The following is a 19807-nucleotide window of genomic DNA, read 5'->3' as shown; positions in this document are numbered from 1 at the left end:
TTGTTAGCTAAGTAAGCCAAAGGCAAAGAGTTGGAAAGGGTGTAAATGTAGGAGATGAAGGTTTGTTGCCCTAGAGGCCACAAAGTTCACAATGACAAATTTCAGTGAATTTCTCATTGTATCTTGTGATTATTATTCCCATTTCTCTGGTTAAAGAAAATAAAGTGAAAATGTCTTCATGGCAGATATTAAAATTCCTTCCCAGCCAGAGCCTCAACATGCTGTTCTTTGGATATGCCATCATGTTAAAACAGCTAAAGCAAATTGGTGTAGCCACTCTGGAAAACAGTATGGAGGTTTCTCAAAAAGTTGAAAACACAGCTACCCTATGACCCAGCAATTGCCCTACTGGGTATTTACCCCAAAGATACAAATACGGTACTCCAAAGATACAAATGTGTCCCAAAGGGGCACATGCACCCCAATGTTTATAGCAGCAATGGCCACAACAGCCAAACTGTGGGAAGAACCTAGGAACCTAGGAAGAACCTAGATGGCCATCAACAGATGAATCAGATGAATGGATAAAGAAGATGTGGTGTGTGTGTATACACACACACACACACACACACACACACACACACACAGGAATATTATGTGGCCATCAAAAATGAAATTTTGCCATTTGCAACGATGTGGATAGAACTAGGGGGTATTACGCTAAGCAAAATAAGTCCATCAGAGAAAGACAACTACAATATGATCTCACTGATACAAGGAATTTGAGACAAGACAGAGGATCATAGGGGAAGGGAGGGGAAAATGAAACAAGGCAAAACCATAGAGGGAAACAAGCCCTAAGAGACTTCTTAATCTCAGGATATAAACTGAGGGTTACTGGACGGGGGGGGGGGGGGGGGGGGGGGGTGGCTGGGTTATGGACACTGGGAAGTGTATATGCTATGATGAGCACTATGAATTGTGTAAGACAAATGAATCATAGACCTGTACCCCTAAAGCAAATAATATGTTAATTTTAAAAAAGAAAAATAAAATAAAAATGTTATTTTCTTTATAGATAAAGCAGTTTTTCAAAATTACTTCACATTTGCAGCAAGTTACATCAGGATGGAGAGGTTTTCTCATTCAGGGTTGGGGAGAGGGGGCTGGTAAACTGATAAAATTTTTCTCAAAAGGTTTAGGCAGCATGTATTAAAATTTTAACTTTGTAAATCATCTGACCTAGAAGTTCTACTTCTATGTTGGCTTATAGAAATACAGCTGAGTAAAAACAGTTCTGTACAAGAATGATGTTATAGCATTGTTTCTAATAACTTTCATAGAAAAACAGTTAAAGAACCATGAAACATCCAAACAATGGGATATCATGCAATTATGATAAAAAGAATAAAATGGCTCTATATCGGCCAACCATTGAAAATCTTCAAGATGTAATATTAAGTGGAAAAAAAAGTTTCAGAACAGGACTTAAAGTATATCATTCATGTTTTAAACTTTATATTTCCTTGTGTGTAGGTAGGTAGGTAGATGCATTGAAAAGTTTCTGAAAAAAGATACATATCAGTGCTAATACTATTCACATTTAGGGAAGGCAGCTGAATTGAGAAAATAGTGAAAATGAAAAATTTTTGCTTTTTTCTGCAATGGGAGTTTTCTTAAGAGATATAGATTTTTAAAATAATTTTTTAAATGGAGTAAGAGGTTTTACATTTTTAAATGTTAAAATGTTCCAAATACTGGTTGTTTTATAGCATAATTAATCATGTTAGACATAGAAACATTTAAAAATCCACAAATTTAATACATAAGAAATTAACAAATAGTTACTGCCAAGATAATATTGTACCAAGAGATTCACTGTACATTATGTCTTACATTTCCAAAACAGGGGAGAAAAAATTCAGAAGTCCCATTTAAAAGTAGTGTGAAAATCCCATTATCCCATCCCATTACCATGCAAAATTTGGAAAAAATATTGTTATACCACAGAGCTCAAAAAGGATCTGGAGAATTTGTACACAACTGCAGTGCTAAGGTCATTTGAACATTTCAGACTCATATGAAAAGGTAATCACAAAATACTGAGTTTCATCAATGAAACATGTTAATTTTTTAAAGATTTACTTATTTATTTTTAGAGAGAGCAAGTGAGAGCAGGTGGGAGAAGGGCGGGAGAAGTAGAGAGAATCCCAAGCAGACTCCTTGCTGAGCACAGAGCCCAGTGGGGGGCTGGATCTCACAACCCCAAGATTATGACCTGAGCCAAAACCAAGAGACAGCCACTGAACTGACTGAGCCACCCAGGTGCCCCCATATTATTTTTAAAGAAAACCATTCAATAATGCTATAAGTCCAAAAACAATAAGAAATTTTAACAAGCAGATTTTATGGTACTCCCTCCTTTATAAAATAAGCAGAAAATCATCCAATATTTTCTGTGTTTTTGATAAAGGGCATGTGTAGGACCTAGAACAACCTAAGCATAAAAATCACAAAATAGTAAGAAGCAGAAAGCAAATAGAAAAGAATAACCCCAGGAATATAGGATGTCATCGAACAAAAATTTTAAAGACATTCCAGGTCATATGATTGTATCAAAAAAAAAAAAAAAGGGGAAAAAAAAAAAAAAAAAAAAAAAAAAAAAAAAAAAAAAGAAACTTGGGTTCAGAAAAGTGATCATAAAACTATCAAAAAAAAAAAAAAACTGCAAATGGAAATAGCCATAGAAGAGAAGGTAAAGATTAAGAAAAGATTTAACAACATGAAAAGCAACAGAATAAACAGAATAAACATGAATGAAAGAGATACCTATCACATAGGCTAGAGGAAAATTAATAGAACCACATGGAAAAAAATATTAAAATGATTCTAGAGGAGAGGTGGATATGAAGGGCAAACTAAAGAAATCTAACATATTATACTTGGTATTCCTAAAGAAGAGAAATGAACAAACTGAATAGAAAATATAACCAAAGATGGACTTAACTAAGAAAAATGTAGATTAAAAGTTACATGTTTTTAGGGTGAGTATAATTTTAAAAATACAAACACAGCAAGTCTTAAAGACATTATTTTCAGGGCACCTGGCTGGCTCAGTCAGTTAAGCATCGAACTACTGATTTCAGTTCAAGCTATGATCTCAGGGTTGCATACTGGGCATGGAGCCTGTTTAAGATTCTTTCTCTTCCCCTCCCTTGGCCCCTACCCATTTCTCGCTCTTAAAAAAAAAAAAAAAAAAAAAAAAAAAAGGTATTTTCTAAACAAATACAGCATCTTTAGATTGTAATTACTTAGTATTTGAAATACATGGGTTTTTCAAATCCCAAGTATATGGTAGCTCTGCTTTCCTTGTCTCACACTACACATCTCAAACCTTCCACATTCAAGAAACAGGATACAAAAACATTTCAACAAACTTATTTGCCTATTCCCTGCTTAACATCCTTAACTTGCTCTTACAAAAAAGGATGTAAAAATACCATATTTTTATTCCTTTATTAATGCATATCCTTGTAAAACATTCTCACTACATAAGGTGGGAAAGAAAAGGGGTGTTTTGACAGAGGTTCTCTCTCTCACTTTCTCACCTGCTCTCTCTTTCCTTTCCATATAATTTATTTAACTTATTCAATTTTAGAACCAGATACTAATCAGATTTTATACATAAACACACGCACTTATCCAAGCCTATGCACACACTTAGCAGAAAGATGGTCCTACATGTGGTGGCAAGTACCAAAGTCCTTCATAAAGAACCAATGACCTTCAGGTGAACATTGGGTTTTGATGCATAGAATAGGAATTAGGGTTGCCTCTTATCTTCACACTGCAAAGAATAAAAAGCTTGTTTCAGGAAAAATGAAGCACTTTTCTAACAACACCGTATGAATGTTTGTTAAGCAAGTGATGACGGCACTTTTGAGTGCAGGGTTTTCTAATGGGTATTTGCTGGACTAGGGTTCCACCAAGATGGAATTTTAAGCCGAAGTCAGGGTTCTATGCTCCCTTTTGTTGTATACACATGGCAGAGCGTGTGCATGTGTAGTGTGTGTGTGTGTGTGTGTGTGTGTTCTCTCTCCCCCTTTCTTTCTAGGTCTCACTCGCTCCACAAATTCAAACATTGAGCCTCAGAGCCAAAAGGACTGTGGTTCGTTTCACCTGCAAGTATTAAGTATAATCTGTGTCAACTCCCAAAATGTATCATCATACACTACTTACTTTAGCAGTTCCCATTCAGAACAGCTCCCTGGATCTTTTAGGTTGGCTTTTTAAATAGGGCATAAGAGTTTCTAGTAACCAAATGCATCCAATTCAGAAAAGCTTTAGACAATCTGAAAGAACTGACATTCCTTAGATTTGACACCTGAGTAAAGAATTAGACACTGGCTGGGAAATAGAACGGAGACTGACGGAGAGAAAGGCTCACCAGGTTTGGTTCTGCTTTTACTGGAACATGTTTACGTCTTCAACTCTTGCCAAATAATAATCCTCTGTTCTGCAATTGTGGAACTTAACCAGTTCTATTTCTTTCTTTCTTTCCTTTTTTTAATCAGAAAAAAAAAGTCTAAAACCATGAAGTTATTTTCGAAAACAAAAAGAACATTTATTCCATGTTATTTATTGCGTATTTTTTTAAGCCCCCAAAATTAAATAAGCAATGTATGAGCTGACAGCTCTTGGTAACTATCCTTTTAAATGGATTTGCCCCCACCTGGGTGGCTCAGTGGGTTAAAGCCTCTGCCTTCGGCTCGGGTCATGATCCCAGGGTCCTGGGATCGAGCCCCGCATCAGGCTCTCTGCACAGCAGGGAGCCTGCTTCCTCCTCTCTCTCTCTCTCTGACTGTCTCTCTGCCTACTGGTGATCTCTGTCTGTCAAATAAATAAATAAAATCTTCAAAAAAAAAAAAAATAAATGGATTTGCCCCAAACTTGCTATTGCTCTGGGACATGTGAGCGGTAACAGAACTGCTGGTAACTCCAGAGCTCAGGACCAAGAGATTCGGTTTGCCCAGGCTACCTGAGGTTTGAACACAGAGGAGGGTCTGTGTCTGTGCAAGAGGAAGGGGTAAACGGAAGGTATGGAAGTGCTAAGCAAAAAGGAGTCAGCACTGAAAGCATGAGAAGCTGTGGTCTCAAAGTGGTACGTAGGTGCCCTGCACCCGAACTTACATGGCTTAACTCTGCACCAAGGCACTGGCAGATGGGGGTGGGCAGGCCCAGGAGCTGCCTCAAAAGCCCGACTGCCTGCGGAGAGTCCCAAGCTAAAGCAGACCTCTGAGCAAAGCAACGTCTGAGCACTGACATTTTTTTAACACTTCCCTTGTTCAACTCTTACGAGAGAGTTCACTGCAGTATTTCTCTCAGGAGCCCAGTGATGTCAAATACACCACAGGTCCCTAACACTAGCAGAAGTGAGCATTACACAACGTAAGACTCAACAAAACCATGAACACAAAGTACACGCACAGAAAACCACTTGACTGCCAATGCTCCTCAGAAATAACTGCTGGTGAAAAACCGCCACCGGTACATCTATTTTTGTTGGCTTCCCCGGTGCCTTGACAATCCCGCAGGCAGACATTTAAGTCTGGGTGGGAGGGGGAGGAAAACAAAACGCGGCATAAAAGCTTCAGGATAGAGGATGAATGCGCTCGGGAGGGAACGCCACACCAACAGCTGGCCCCGGGTGTCTGTGCACTGAGTTCTGCCCTCTGGAGCTCCAACCTACACTCCAGGGGGCCCTTCAGTCACCTGGAATAAAAAGGCCATGAAATGTGGTAACGGACGGTGGGCAGGCAGTGCCTCTCCATCACCAGGGATGCTTCTTTCCACCGCCACCCTCCCTCACCTTCAGGGAGAGACAGAGTAGCCATTTTTATCGTGAGAACAGCCCTGGCTAATGACCAGACCAGCATGGGTTTAACAATCAGGTGAGCTGAACAACCGTTCCAGCTTTTCCTGACTGAGGTGTTTCCTGGGAGAGCCCCAGAGGAACTGAAACCAGCCGATCACTCGGCAACGGCACTGTGAGAGTGCAGAGCCGCCAGGCCCTGCCAGGACAGAGGTGGGTGGCACAGGACAAGTCACCTCATCTCCGTAGGCTTCAGAATCCTAAAATATGAAATGGGAGGGGAAGACTCTTAGCTCTGCCAGTATTTCTCAAAGTGTGGTTTTCAGAACATCTGTGCCCTGAAAGAGCATCTGGAGGGGGTGTTCCAAAAGGCTGGAGAAAGGGCCAATGGCAGTCAGCGTGCCCCGGCGAGGAGGGGTATTTTATTTTTTAAGATTTTATGTATTTTTTGACTGAGAGAAAGAAACAGACAGTGAGCACAAGTAGGGGGAACTGCAGGCAGAGGGAGAAGCAGGCTCCCCACTGAGCAAGGAGCTTAATGCCAGACTCAATCCCACGACCCTGGGATCATGACATGAGCTGAAGGCAGACGTTTAACTGACTGAGCCACCCAAGCATTCCGGGGTGTTTTTTTTTTAAGATTTTATTTATTTATTTTAGAGAGAGAGCACAAGCAGGGTGAGGAGCAGAGGGAGAGGGGGAGAGTCTTCAGCACTGAGAGCAGAGCTCTCAGCACTGAGAGCAGAGCCCAATGTGGGGCCTGATCCGCAACCCTGAGATCATGACCTGAGCCAAAACCATGAGGGGGACACTTAGCTGACTGAGCACCCGAAGCACCCTGTGGAGAGGTATTTTTTACACTCTACCATTCTGTGTTTAGAACTAGCTTCACATGGTGCTAATAAAAAGCAGATCAACCTTTAGCTGATTTATTGTTCTTTTTTAAATCTAAAAGTAATGCACCCTGTCTCCCACCACCATTTCCCATTCTGGTACATCACCTGGGTCTGACACACAACAGACCCATTTATTTTTAAGTGAATGAGTTTTCAGTTTCCTTTCCTTTGACTCTATTAAACTACTACTGAATTAAAATAGAAGGAGTTTGGGGTAATTTGTCACTCTATAGCACTGTGGTTTCATCTTTGCCTTACTTCCTCATTTAAAAGACAACCCAAAACAAATGTCATATTTGATCATCCTAAGATACCCTCTATCAACGCCTAAAAAAATTAACAGGCTTGTTAAATTATTTACACAGCAAACTACTTACAAATTATTTTTAAGCTGTTCAGAGCCAGAAAAGTGCCTATAGTAGAAAGCAGCTGCAACCGTCTTCTCAACTCATTTGGTCAGGCGAAGTTAGCCATGTTCACACCAATGCAAGTTCAAATTTTGGGTGCTGTTTCTCTTCCAGAAAAAAATGCATATATTTGTTATTTTCAGCCAATCTCGAATGTTTGCATTTTCATAAATATGATCCCAGGGAAGCTAGACTGAATTTTTTCTGAGTAAGGATCAAAGACAATCCATGAGGCTTACAATTCTGAAAGAAATTGGGACGTATCAGTCTCAAGGCTTCCTTTGTTGGGGAGCCTCTTCTTAGAAGAAAAATTTTTCCGAGCGATCTAAATATACAATCTCAGCAAAGTGCATTACATGAGTGTGAGGTGGGCAAGGCCCAGGTCTTCACTACACTGTGAAGGGTTGTTTGCTGCCAACTAGAACTGGAAGATCCAGAATCTTCCTCAGACGGGAAGAGAGAGAGAGTCAGGGGCAGAGAGACAGAGAAGAAGATAATAGGGAAAGTAAAACCCAAACCCAACCAGTAAAAAAAGCAAGAAGAGGTCTACTGTGTATGTTCATGACACAAAGGTAATGCCAGGAAAGGTTTTCAGAAATCTAATGATAAATCCTCATTTCTGGAAATCAGGGCTCCAACAATTACTCAGAAAGCGATTTCGGGAAGTCAGGAGGGCATGTGTGTGCATCTTGAATAAACCTGAAAAATGAGGAGAAACTACTTCTATAAACTAGGCATTGCTCTAAACACAACGAATGCATTATCTCATTTAATCCTCACAACCACCCTCTGAGTTGGAAACCGAACATGAAGAGATATTAGTGATTTGCTCCTAGATCTGTAGCTGTAGGTGGCATGTCCAGAATTCAGCCCAGGTCCTTTAATCAATAAAAATGGCCAATGTGATACTTACCATTGCCAGCAACTGGATACCCAATCAATTCTCCCTAGAGTCTATGTGCAATAAAAAAGGCCCATCCGGGCCAGACGGGGCAGTGAGGGAGAGATTGGGATCCTTGCATAAGACATCCCTCCACTGAAAGGGAGCTTCCTGAGAAAACTCCAGCCAGAGAAAGACCATTGTCCTGGGCCCTCTCCAAAGGCACAACCCCATCCCCCACCCCCTACCCCCCAAGAAAGCTTCAGGCTCCAAGTGGTAAAAAGCTACCCATCACTTTTCCAAAATCCCACCATTAGAAATAGTTTTCTGCCATCAAATACGAGCAAATCTCTGGCCTAAAACCATATCAATATTAACAGTTGAGAAGAAGAGGCTACGAAGCATTCTCCTCCCTAAATAGGCATAGCGCTGAAGAGATTAGGGCTTCAATGCCTGCCTAAAACCCTAAATATTTACTCTTCAACAGAACAAGTAAATCTTCCAGTTTCAGGATCAAATATAAACAGGTCATTCTGTCCCCACAAACTATAACCTCTCTCTACCCCTCAACCTCCACCCCTCACACACACACCCACCTAACACATTAAATCACATTACAGAACATTACTTCTCAGAGTACTAAATACTGTACTATGGTATCAATTATTCTTTATACAATGTGTATTTTTAAGAACAAGTTTTTACTGAGACCCCTTTAAATAGATTTTCACAGATGGGCTTCCAATATCACCAAGTAGGCATATTCCCCATTTTACAAGTGAGGATATCAAATTTCAGAGAATATGCTGTCCACTACTATACAGCTGATAAAGGGCAGTGTTCATTTGAATTTTAACCCAAGTTCCATAATATCCCATCCATTTTCCTCTTAATTCTTGGAATTAAGAAAGTACATTTGTAACTAATTGCAATAAATGTATAAAACAGTAACAGTTTATTTTTTTAAGATTTTATTATTTATTTATTTATTTGACAGAAAGAGAGAGAGAGCGCGCGCGCACATGGGCACACAAGTAGGCAGAAAAGCAGGCAGAGGGGGAGGAAGAAGCAGGCTCCCCGCTGAGCAGAGAGCCCATCCCAGGACCCTGGGACCATGACCTGAGCCGAAGGCAGAAGCTTAACCCACTGAGCCACCCAGGCACCCCAAAACAGTAACAGTTTGAGTGTACTGTCACCCTTTAGTCTACCCACATCCTCAAAGATATACACAGCCCCTGGCAATAGAGCCCTTATATTTTCTTAATCCCCATAATGCCTAAACTCAATTGCTTGGTTCTCAATTTCCCTTCACTCAAGCCGTGTCCAAAACTGCCACTCTGCTTAAACCACCAAGTCAGTTTATTCTGCTTTGTAATGGTGATCTATGAAGACAAGATCTCCAGAGCCACTTAGCTGGCAGCTTTTACCCTGAGGCTTGCCAAAGTGTCCCTAGACAAGACTTTCTATGGTTTTCTCTATCCCCACCCCCACTCTTACCACTGAGCTACTCAAGACCTGCTTGTGTTTTTAAAGGAAGAAAGGAAGGAGAGGAGGGAGAGAGAAAGAAGAGAAAGGGGAGGGAGGAAGCAGGGGGGAGGGCTTTAGGGGAGGAGTTAGGGGGGTGGGCAGAATCCCAATCACAGCATCAGGGCAACAATAGCTCTTAAACCTGAAAGCCTCAAAGGTAAGATGTGACATTTATGTAGAGGCTGGCAAGTCACCAGCAAATGTTACTCCAGGTCATTGTGTCAACAAGCTTACCTAGTAAAGGAATGCATCCTTCCTGTAATGAAAAACCATCTACGTATCTCTAACCCCACCCCTGCCGAAACAACCCCCACAATCCAATTCTGAGGTAATAAAGGCAAAAGCAGGAATGAGAAGCAGGAGTGGTTCAAGAGACGTCCATTTTGAAGGCTAGAAGGGAGAAAAAGAAAATTCTAATAAAAACAAAACAAAACAAAAATGCCAAAAATATTCTGAGATGAATTATAGGAGGCAGTGTTTTGTACAATGACCAAGTATTAGCATAAACTTTGAAAACTACTTTTCGGTCATATGTACCTGCCTATGCTTACTACTGATTACCTTATATATGCAGCATTTGAGTAAAATCATGTTCAGATTTTTGAGTATTTAAATTATTTGCTGGGCGCCTGGGTGGCTCAGTGGGTTAAAGCCTCTGCCTTCAGCTCGGGTCATGATCTCAGGGTCCTGGGATCGAGACCCGCATCGGGCTCTCTGCTCAGCAGGGAGCCTGTTTCCCCCTCTCTCTCTGCCTGCCTCTCTGCCTGCTTGTGATCTCTCGCTCTCTCTCTCAAAAAAAAAAAAAATTTAAATTATTTGCTTATAAAGCCAACGTCAATTTAAAGTGAGGGACCAAGAAGAGGGTGGGATCTGATCTTCCCGAGAAAAGCTTCCATTGGATATATCTGTGGCCTAGGCGACTTGTCTTACTAGAATTTTATCCTATCATCCTAGTTTGCTTTAAACGGATTGTGAACTCACTAGGATGCCTTTACTTTAATCCTAGAGCTAAATCCTCTGAAACTGTGCAGTGGGCTTTTCTAAAGACACTGTATTCTCTTCTGTACCTGCCAATTTACTATTACTAAATTGTCATATTGACACACGGACTGCCGGCAACTGTCTGGTTGAAGTACCATCCCAAAAGGCCCAGGGTATGTAAGTGTCCTCTGAACTTGAACTTTGCTTCCCTCACCCCTCACCTCCCCACAAACCATGCCAGGTGATTCTGGAGAGAAGGGCTCTCCTAGTCCGCAAGGGGCTTATGCATTTTAAAAGAAAACAAACACGAAAACAAAACAGTGCTTGATGAATATGAAATCAAGAGGACTGGGATGTTTGCTCCTAACTAGAAAACTGTCAAGCCCAGAAAATGAAACCAGTTATTTCCAGTGACTTTTTTTAAGTCAGTGAATCTTCTTTATTTTTCTGTTCTTTTTAGTTGTAGTAAAATACAAATAAAATTTACCATCTTAACCATTTTTAAGTGTACAGGTGCATTAAGTACATTCACGTGGAGCAGGAAGCAACCATCACCACCAATCTAATGCAGCTCTAGAACTCCTTTCATCTCATAAAAATGAAACTCTATACCCATGAAACAGCAAGTCACCCTTGCTACCTCTCTTCAACCCCTGGCAACCATTCGACTTTCCATCTCTATGAATCTGACTACCCTAGGTACCTCATACTGTGATCACACACAGTGTCTGTCTTGGTGACTGGTTTATTCAACTGAGCATAATGTCCTCAAGGTTCATCCACGCCTTAGCCTGTATCCGAATTCCTCCTTCCCTAACACTGAATGATATTGTGCTGAATGTACAGACCACATTTTGTTAATCTATTCATCTGTCAATGGACACTCGGGTTGCTTCCACTTTTTGACTATGGTGAATAATGTTGCTAAGAACGTAAGTGTGCAAGTATCTCTTTGAGACTCTGCTTTCAATTCTTTTGGGCATATACCAGAAGTAGGAGTGCTGATCATATAATAATTCAATTTGTAATGTTTTGAAGCTATTCCATATTCTTTTCTACAGTGGCTCTCCCCTTTATATTCCCACCAGGGTTCCAATTTCACCACATCCTCCCCAACGCTTGTTTGTTTCTGCCTGTCTGCTCTCCTGCCTTTTTGTCTTCTCTACTCTTCTCTTCTCTTCTCTTTTCTTTCTTTCCTTCCTTCCTTCCTCCCTTCTTTCTTTCTTTCTTTCTTTATATAGCAGCCATCCTAATGAGTGTGAGGTGGTATCTCACTGTGGTTTTCATTTGTATTTCCCTAATGATTAGTGTCTAAAAGTCCCTTTTAACCAAACATTCAGAGAAACAATACAAGAGTTTAGGCTCTATCTCTGAGTTTGCCTTCATAAAAATCCATTCATTCTTAATCCTTCAAACTTCCTGCTAGCCCTTTCTCTCTGCCTCATCCTCCATAATAAAGTCAGGATATCATACACCCTCTTGACTGCAGTCCTTACACTGTGCAGAATCTGGGACACTTTCTGCCTGATCATCACTCAGATTATGGGGGAAAGAAACAAAAAGTGTGAATAGAAAACCCAAGAAACAGACTAAAACAAGACAATTCTGCATTTAAAAAAAAAAAAAATTCAAAGGCCACCACTTTCCTACCAAAAAAGTTGGAAGGCTCATCCCAATAGGAAAAGATACATGAATTCACAGAAAGTGAAATACAAATAATTAGTAAATATTTGAAATAAGATCATCATGAATAACAAAACATACAACAGTAACTTTTTTTTAACATGCAAAGCAAAAATTTCTTCAAATGATAATACTTTGCGTGCTGATAAGGAAGTACAAGCGGATATAATCTTTCTGGACACTAATCTGGAAATTTGTGTCTGTCAAGAACACTAAAATATTTACCATTTGAGTTTTAGAAATGCCACTTCTAGGAAACATTCCTTACGATGTCACCAAGAGTTGAGAGATTTATATACACAAACTGGAAACAGCCTAAATATCCAACAACAATATGGAAGCTGGTTAAAGGAATTGTGGTATATCTACAACATCATCTCATGATATTTGCTTTAAAATAGATCACCAGGGGTGCCCAGGTCGCTCAGTCAGTTAAGCCTCCGCCTTCAGCTCAGATCATGATCCCAGAGTCCCAGGACAGAGCTCCTCATCAGGCTCTCTGCTCAGAGGGGAGCTTGCTTCTCCCTCTCCCTATGCTCCTCCCCTGCTTGTGCTCTCTCTCAAATAAAATCTTAAAAATTAAAATAAAATAGATCATCAAAATTACTAGGAGATCAAGAAACCTGGTTCCAAATGCCAACCTTGCTATTTTAAGCTGTGTGAAGCTAGGTACAACTCCTAAAGTCTCAATCCTTAGTGTCATCTATGAAATATTGGGAAACTCAATGTCTACCTCACGGGTCTTAGGAGAGATTTAAATGAAGTCGATGATGTAAAGTAATAAACTCCTATTAGGAAACACATATTAGTCGCTATTATTACTTTCAAAATTAATATTAAAAATTTATTCATTAAAAACTGCAGTCATTCACAATCATCAAACGTAAGGGGAAAAAATGGTAAGCACAAAGTCCTAAGCTTCAGACTGTGTACCCTGGCACTCAATTGTGCAGAGAAGTACTAATGAGCCACCACCCAAAAAGACATTGTGAGAATCACCATTTCGGGTTCAATCAAATCAAAGCATAGGTGTAGGAAATCTGTGAAGATTATGAGAGCAGGTAAGAGTGACCAAGAAAGAGTTTGTCAAATCGGGGTTTGTTCGTTTGTTTTAAGGGGAGGAGGGGCAAAGAGCAAAGGATAAAATATTAGTTAGGAATAAGTGTTCTCAGGGCATCACTAGTATAGAAGAATCCTTGTGCTACAAGAAGCAATTTTGTTTATTTATTTTTATTTAAAAAAAAAAAAGATGCCCTACAAACATTAAATGACACAACTAGTTACTGGCAAACAAAATCTGGAACCCCATTATCCTGACTCAAAAGTGTCTAAGAAATGAACTGATCAAATGAAGATGGGAGGGAGGGAAAAAAATAAGACAAAAGTTTGAGAGTCATGACTTTGTAAGAAATAGATGACCAAACGCTTTAGAAAATCTAGTTTGGCCTGGTGATAGAAGAGGGAATTTAAGCACATGTAATAAACATATAGAAATTAATAAACACAGAAGTGCCAAATGGGCCCAGATTCTCAGGTTCCCCAACAAAGTGTGAAGAGGTAAGTGAAAAAATGAACAGAGCCTGAGGACAGCACAGCGATCTCTCATAAGCCATGGGACAGGTGTGCTGATAGAAGAAATTCACCTTACACCCCATTTCCTTTCCACTGACACCTGCTTTTCTCCATCATTGAAGAGAAACCACTTACAAACTAGAATCCAACAGAAAAAAACCTAACCCCATCCACGAAGAATTCAGATATTTTCAAAAGTCGTAAGTGAACTCAAAGTGCTAGTGTTGTTAATCTCTGATGACATGAAATAATTTGTGATAATTTAAAGTTATCTCACCTGCCTTCCTCACCATTCTAAGGCACTGTCCATTAAGAGTAATGTGATGCCTTTTATCCATAAATCAATCTCCTTCAAACAGCTAAACTATTGCACCCTGTAAATGCAAACGTTTTATTTTGCAAGATAAAGCTGTACGAAAGATCTGCAAAGAATACCATCCCTTTGATTTTCCGTTGTTTTCCAACAAAGCATCCATTGTAATCCAATTTTCCTTTCCCAGTCAGAAACCGGAGGAGCAACCTATTGTGTCTGACCCAACTCTTGCTTCTAACACCAGTCTGCCAAAGCAGGTGTCCGTAGTTTTAATCTGAATCACACCATACTTAACAAGCGAAACAGGTACATTTATAGAGTTAAAGATCCAAGACCGATTGCATGAGAAAAGCCATTATCATATGCAAATTGTTATCAAATACTCTGTCTTGGTCCATTCAGGCTGTTATAACAAAATATTATAGGCTGGGTGGCTTATAATAACACAAGTTTATTTGTGATAGTTCTGAAGCGTGGGAAGTCCAAGATCAAGGCACCAGCAGATGTGGTGTCTGGTGAGAATAACCTTGCAGGTTCGCAGACAGCCATCTTTTTATTGTGCCCTCATGTGGCTGGTGAAAGGCAGGGAGCTCTCTGAAGCCTTTTTTATAAGGGCACTAATGCTATTCACAAGGCTCCACCCTCCTGGCCCTAATCACCTCCCAAAGTCCCCACCTCCTAACAACATCACCTTGGTGTTTAGGATTGCAACTTATGAATTCTAAGGGGACAGAAACATTCGGTCAGTCACAAATTCTTTCAAAATATATCGGATGAAACAGTCTCTTCATTACAAGGTACATTACAGGAATATCCTTCAGAAATCAAACTCACCTGACGGTCTGCTTTTTCATGGCAGACATTCCCTCATACCTCCCCTCTCCCCTCTAACCATCAGGAATACTTTCTCATTCATTTTCCCTCCCTCCCTTCCCCTTCCCCTTCCCCTCTCTTCCAGCCAGCCTCATCCAAGGTTGCTACTAAGCCAGCCTCATCCAAGGTTGCTACTAAATCCATAAGAAAAAGCCCACTGGATAGACATTCCCTCTCATGCTACTGAGACACTATTGTTCCTTGAAGGACTGAGGGCAGCAGGTCATTTGACGGGTGTCAGGTTCCTGAATAGTGACACTTCTCACATAGCTTGGCACTTTGAGAGCCAGCCTGACAGGAATGAGTTTCTCATTTCATATCAAGTCATTACAAGAGGTGCCAGGTCGATTCTAGGGTCTATCTAAATAGGGTCTGAGGAAAGACAGCAACGACTTTCTCTGCAGAATCATCTTTGTTGATTATTCCAAAATACTGTAGCTTTTTGGATCACGTAGGATAATAGCCCAAGTAATTCTTTTAATTCAAATCGTAATTGAAAAATATAAGAAACAAAAACCACTGACTAAAATACTTGCATGAAAAAAAAAAACCTCCTTATTCTTAGATGACTTACTTCTACCTGCAAAAAAATGACATTTAGCCTGCTCAAAGTTTTATGAGATATTAGCAAGTCTGAAATACTGGAATACAGAAATCGGATAACTGAGGGAACAAAAGCAATCGTAGATTACAAAGGCCATCTGCTTCACTGCATAGATGAGAAAATACGGCAGAGAGAACTTAGGCGGCTGCCCCAGTTTGAGGTAAGTTTGACTTGAATTTGAAAGTTCTGATTCTCAATCAATATTTCCTGCATCTCTCTCCTAAACCTACATGGAAGAAAGTGTATTAACATTACCTGTTACAACAATAACTCAAGGAATTTTTATTCCCAAAAAGAAATTCAGCAGAACTTTAATCCAACATTTATTAATACTATAGCAACACATTTTTTAAAAGATTTTATTTGAGAGAGAGGGAGCAAGCATGTGAGCAGGAGGGAGGGGCAAACAGAAAGGGAGAGGGAGAAGCAGACTCCCCGCTAAGCACGGATGGAGCCCACTTGGGGGGTTTAATTCCAGGACCCTGAGGTCATGACCTAAGATGAAGTCAGATGCTTAACCAACTAAACCACCCAGGCACCCCTGAAGCAATGCATTCTTTTTTTTTTTTTTTTTAGGATTTTATTTATTTATTTGACAGAGATCATAAGTAGACAGAGAGGCAGGCAGAGAGAGAGAGAGAGAGAGGAGGAAGCAGGCTCCCCGCCGAGCAGAGAGCCCGATGTGGGGCTCGATCCCAGGACCCTGGGACCATGACCTGAGCCGAAGGCAGAGGCTTTAACCCACTGAGCCACCCAGGTGCCCCCAGGAATGCATTCTAAAAAGTGAATTTGGAAGAAGGCATTTATCATAATTCCATAGAACAGCTTATTAAGCCTAAATCAAAAAAATTCATCAATAGGTAATGATACATTATTGAATAATATTTTGGTTATGATGAGCACTGAGTAATGCACAGAACTGCTAAATCACTATATTGTATACCTAAAACTAATATAACACTATATGTTAACTATACTGAAATTAAAATTCTTTAAAAATGTAAAACAATAAATAATATTTTGTTCCTTGCCATCAAGCTAACTACCTAACGGTATACCCTATAATTTTCATTCTAAGAGAAACCATGAAGTTTTGTGTTTTTTTTTTTAAACAACAGATTCTACTTTGTCAATCAAATAATATCTACAGAGGCCCTTCCAGTTATACAGAGTTAAGTACAGTATAAGGGCTATGCTAAAAACCACCAAGCTTAGGACTATTCACAGACTCAGCCAAAAATCACTGAATTTAGGCTGCTCCATTTTTAACCAACCATGCTGGGCATCCATATTGTTGCCCATATGGCACCATAACACAACATCATTCTGGCCACCAACGCCTCCACTGTCAACACCCCAACAGTGGAGTGCAAACAAAAAAATAAGCCTGTTCCACAGAGCAAAGCTCAATCCAGTCCATTCTTTAGTGTTTCTCTTTAGAAAGAGAAAAACGTCAGACTAAGGGGAAGGTATTCAAATTCACAATTTGGGACTCAACATGAGCATTACAGACCCCATTTAATGGACATAAAGACCTTGGATAATGAGATATTTCAGATACGCTCTCAGCTTTGAAATAAATGACAACAGAAGCATGAAAAGAATAGAATCCTAGAAAATAACAAAGAAAAATAATGTTTTAAAATATTTATTTAAGTAATCTCTACACCCAAAGTGGGGCTCAAACTCATGACCCCAAGATCAAGAGTTGCATGCTCCCCCCACTGACCCAGCCAGGCTCACTGAAAAAGTGAAAAATAATTTTTTTTTAAAGGAACAGAATCCGGAGGGAATTATTTCTATTATAAAAGCATTCTGTTTTACAAAGGGATGAATAACAAGCTTCTTTAAGTCACGCTATACATTACAGAATACTGCAAAACAAAGATTTAAGCACAACATGTTAGACAGGTACCAAAAATGAGTCGTATCAATGATAACAATATCAGCTGATTCAAGTTCAGGCCCTTGATGGATGCTGAGATGCAGGCCACAGGTTGGATGCCAGAATGTGTTATTTAGGTGTGAGAAGAAGAGAAACATGCAGAACTTGTAATTCTGGATAACAACCATACACTTGGATTTTCAGAGACTTGAGAGTCTGAATGGTTAAAGATAGAGCTGTCATTACCCTAAGAAGAAACAAAGTAGACACCCTTCCAAAAGTCAGTAGCATCATTTGGTATATGGGCCATAAAAGGATTAGTGTTCTGAACACTAATCACAAAATTTCAGTTTCCCTACAGGCCATTAAATTCACTTCTATTTCAATCAATGGCCTGAAAGAAACTAGAAAACTCTCTACCTAGCAATATGAGGACATTTGCTGTGACTGATAGTTAAAAGCAGCTGACTCTTTTGTATAAACTCAAAGTCAAGTCATGGGATTACGCAAAGAAAGAAAAAAAAATGTTCAGGAAGAGGAATAACAAACTTCCAGTTTTCAACTTAAATTATATCCGTTTTTTACGTTTGTTTTTGTTTTTTTATGGCAGAGAAGGTCTAAGCACAAATTTACTTTTTTTCAGCCTAATAGAAACAGCTTTCTGCATATAGGTCATTAGCTGACGTGCTTTTGTTATCTAAAACAGAAGACTACACACCTCTTTCAAGTGCATTTGCTGATTACAAGTGAGCCCAGGCAGAAGTGATCAGATGTTCTTAGACAACTGTGTAAGGAGCCTCTACTAAGGTTCAACCCGGCACAACCTGCTGCTGCTGAGAGGCTGTTCTTGGAGAGATTGCAAAATTAGATATGAGTTCTTTGTAAGTAAACATTTGCTCTAGAAGCAACTCTAACCTGCAAACACACCCACTTTTTCACAGTAAGTCTCAGCACTAGATAGGATCAATGAGGTGTCTGCGCTGGATTTCAAGCATTTTAAAATAGGTCTGTAAATCTGTTCCTTTGTGCATTTCAATTCCTGCATGTGAACATTTGACTTCGTTCAGAAGCATCAATATTGACCGCTGAAAAATACACCTTCCTTAAAAAGATACTTTTTGTTCCCGTGAAGCTTTTTCTGTTGCCATTTCCAGAAACAAATGACACAAAAGGCAAATTTTGCCATCCTCAACATGGGTTTTAGACAAACAGACACAGCAAACAAAATAACAGCAAAAGCTTAAGAAACGAAGTCAAGGGTGAGTTGGCAGGGGAAGAGAGGTGGAGTGGACGTGAGAAATGGAGTCTAAACTCTGTGATCTAAGAAATTCAGCCTTCACCGGTGAATGGGGGTTGCGAGGGGAGAGAAAGGGGAGGCGAGGTTTCCAGTTGAGGAAAAGAATTACGTGCTGCTGTCCTGGTTTTTTTTCAATAGCTCCCGGGAGTGCGTAGCACGCAAAATCGAGTTTTGTGACTAAGCCTGATTCAGTGAGAGTAACACAAGTTTGTTCATGACACAATGGAGCTACTAACCAAATCCGGAAATTAAACAAACGATAAATAACAGTTCTTGAAAATGTTTTATGTGCCTCTGGTACAAAACAAAAGTTTACGGTTATTCATAGGAAGCATCTTTCTATTTAATATCACCATGTTGCAGGCTGTGCACCCGTCCTGCCATATCCTCTTTTAAGAAAACCGCTAATGACCCGGAGTGCTGGGAGCCTGAAAACTACTATCATCTCTCTCCCCGGACGGTAAGCCTGATGCTCGGGCTCACTGACAGAAACTAAACAGCGGCCAGGAGCCCAGGAGTTCCCAGCGAGTTCTTCTGAAACCCAGTCTCGACAATCCGCGTGCCGGAGTGAAAGGACTGGAAGTGGGCACCGTCCCTCCGCCCTCCCGGCCGCGCGTCCGCAACGTTCCAGGCTGTCAGGTGGGTGGCGACGAGCCTCGGCGGGGAAGCCTGGCCGGCAGCGCCGCAGCCCGCGGGGCCGAGAGGGGCCAGCCCCGCCAAGCGCGCCGCGTCCCGAGGCCGGCCGGCGCTCACCTTTGTTCGCCGGCGCTCGCGGCGGGGAGAGAGCCGGCCCAGGAGGAGTGCGGGGGGGCGACCCCAACGCTCCGCGGCCCCTCCCAGGCGCCTCGGAGGAAATCCGTAGGCTTGCCAGATCCTCCCAGGCTCCCCGAACGGCAGCCGGGCTGAGGGGTCGGCAACCCCCTCCCGAACACAAAGGTTGGGAGAAGCGAGCGCGAGCGCTGGGGGCGCGGGTGCGTGCGCCACAGAGCACGCGAGTGTGCGTGTGCGCGCGAATGTGCGCGCGCGGGTTCGTGTGCGTGTGTGTGTGTGTGTGTGAGAGAGAGAGAGAGAGAGAGA

At 40.9% G+C, this 19807-nt stretch overlaps 1 protein-coding gene across 2 annotated transcripts in view; it reads right to left on the bottom strand.

The window, feature by feature from the left end:
• The window catches only part of LOC111145572 (ceramide synthase 6), a 327517-nt gene that overhangs the window by 307345 nt on the left and 365 nt on the right, over positions 1–19807 (bottom strand). The gene's annotated exons all lie outside the window — the stretch shown is intronic.

This window comes from Enhydra lutris, unplaced genomic scaffold (genome assembly GCF_002288905.1).
Source record: "Enhydra lutris kenyoni isolate GAN:26980312 unplaced genomic scaffold, ASM228890v2 scaffoldscaffold1, whole genome shotgun sequence".
Taxonomy (NCBI): domain Eukaryota; kingdom Metazoa; phylum Chordata; class Mammalia; order Carnivora; family Mustelidae; genus Enhydra; species Enhydra lutris.
The sequence above is the reverse complement of the archived record's forward strand: the minus strand, read 5'-3'. Positions and strand labels throughout refer to the sequence as shown.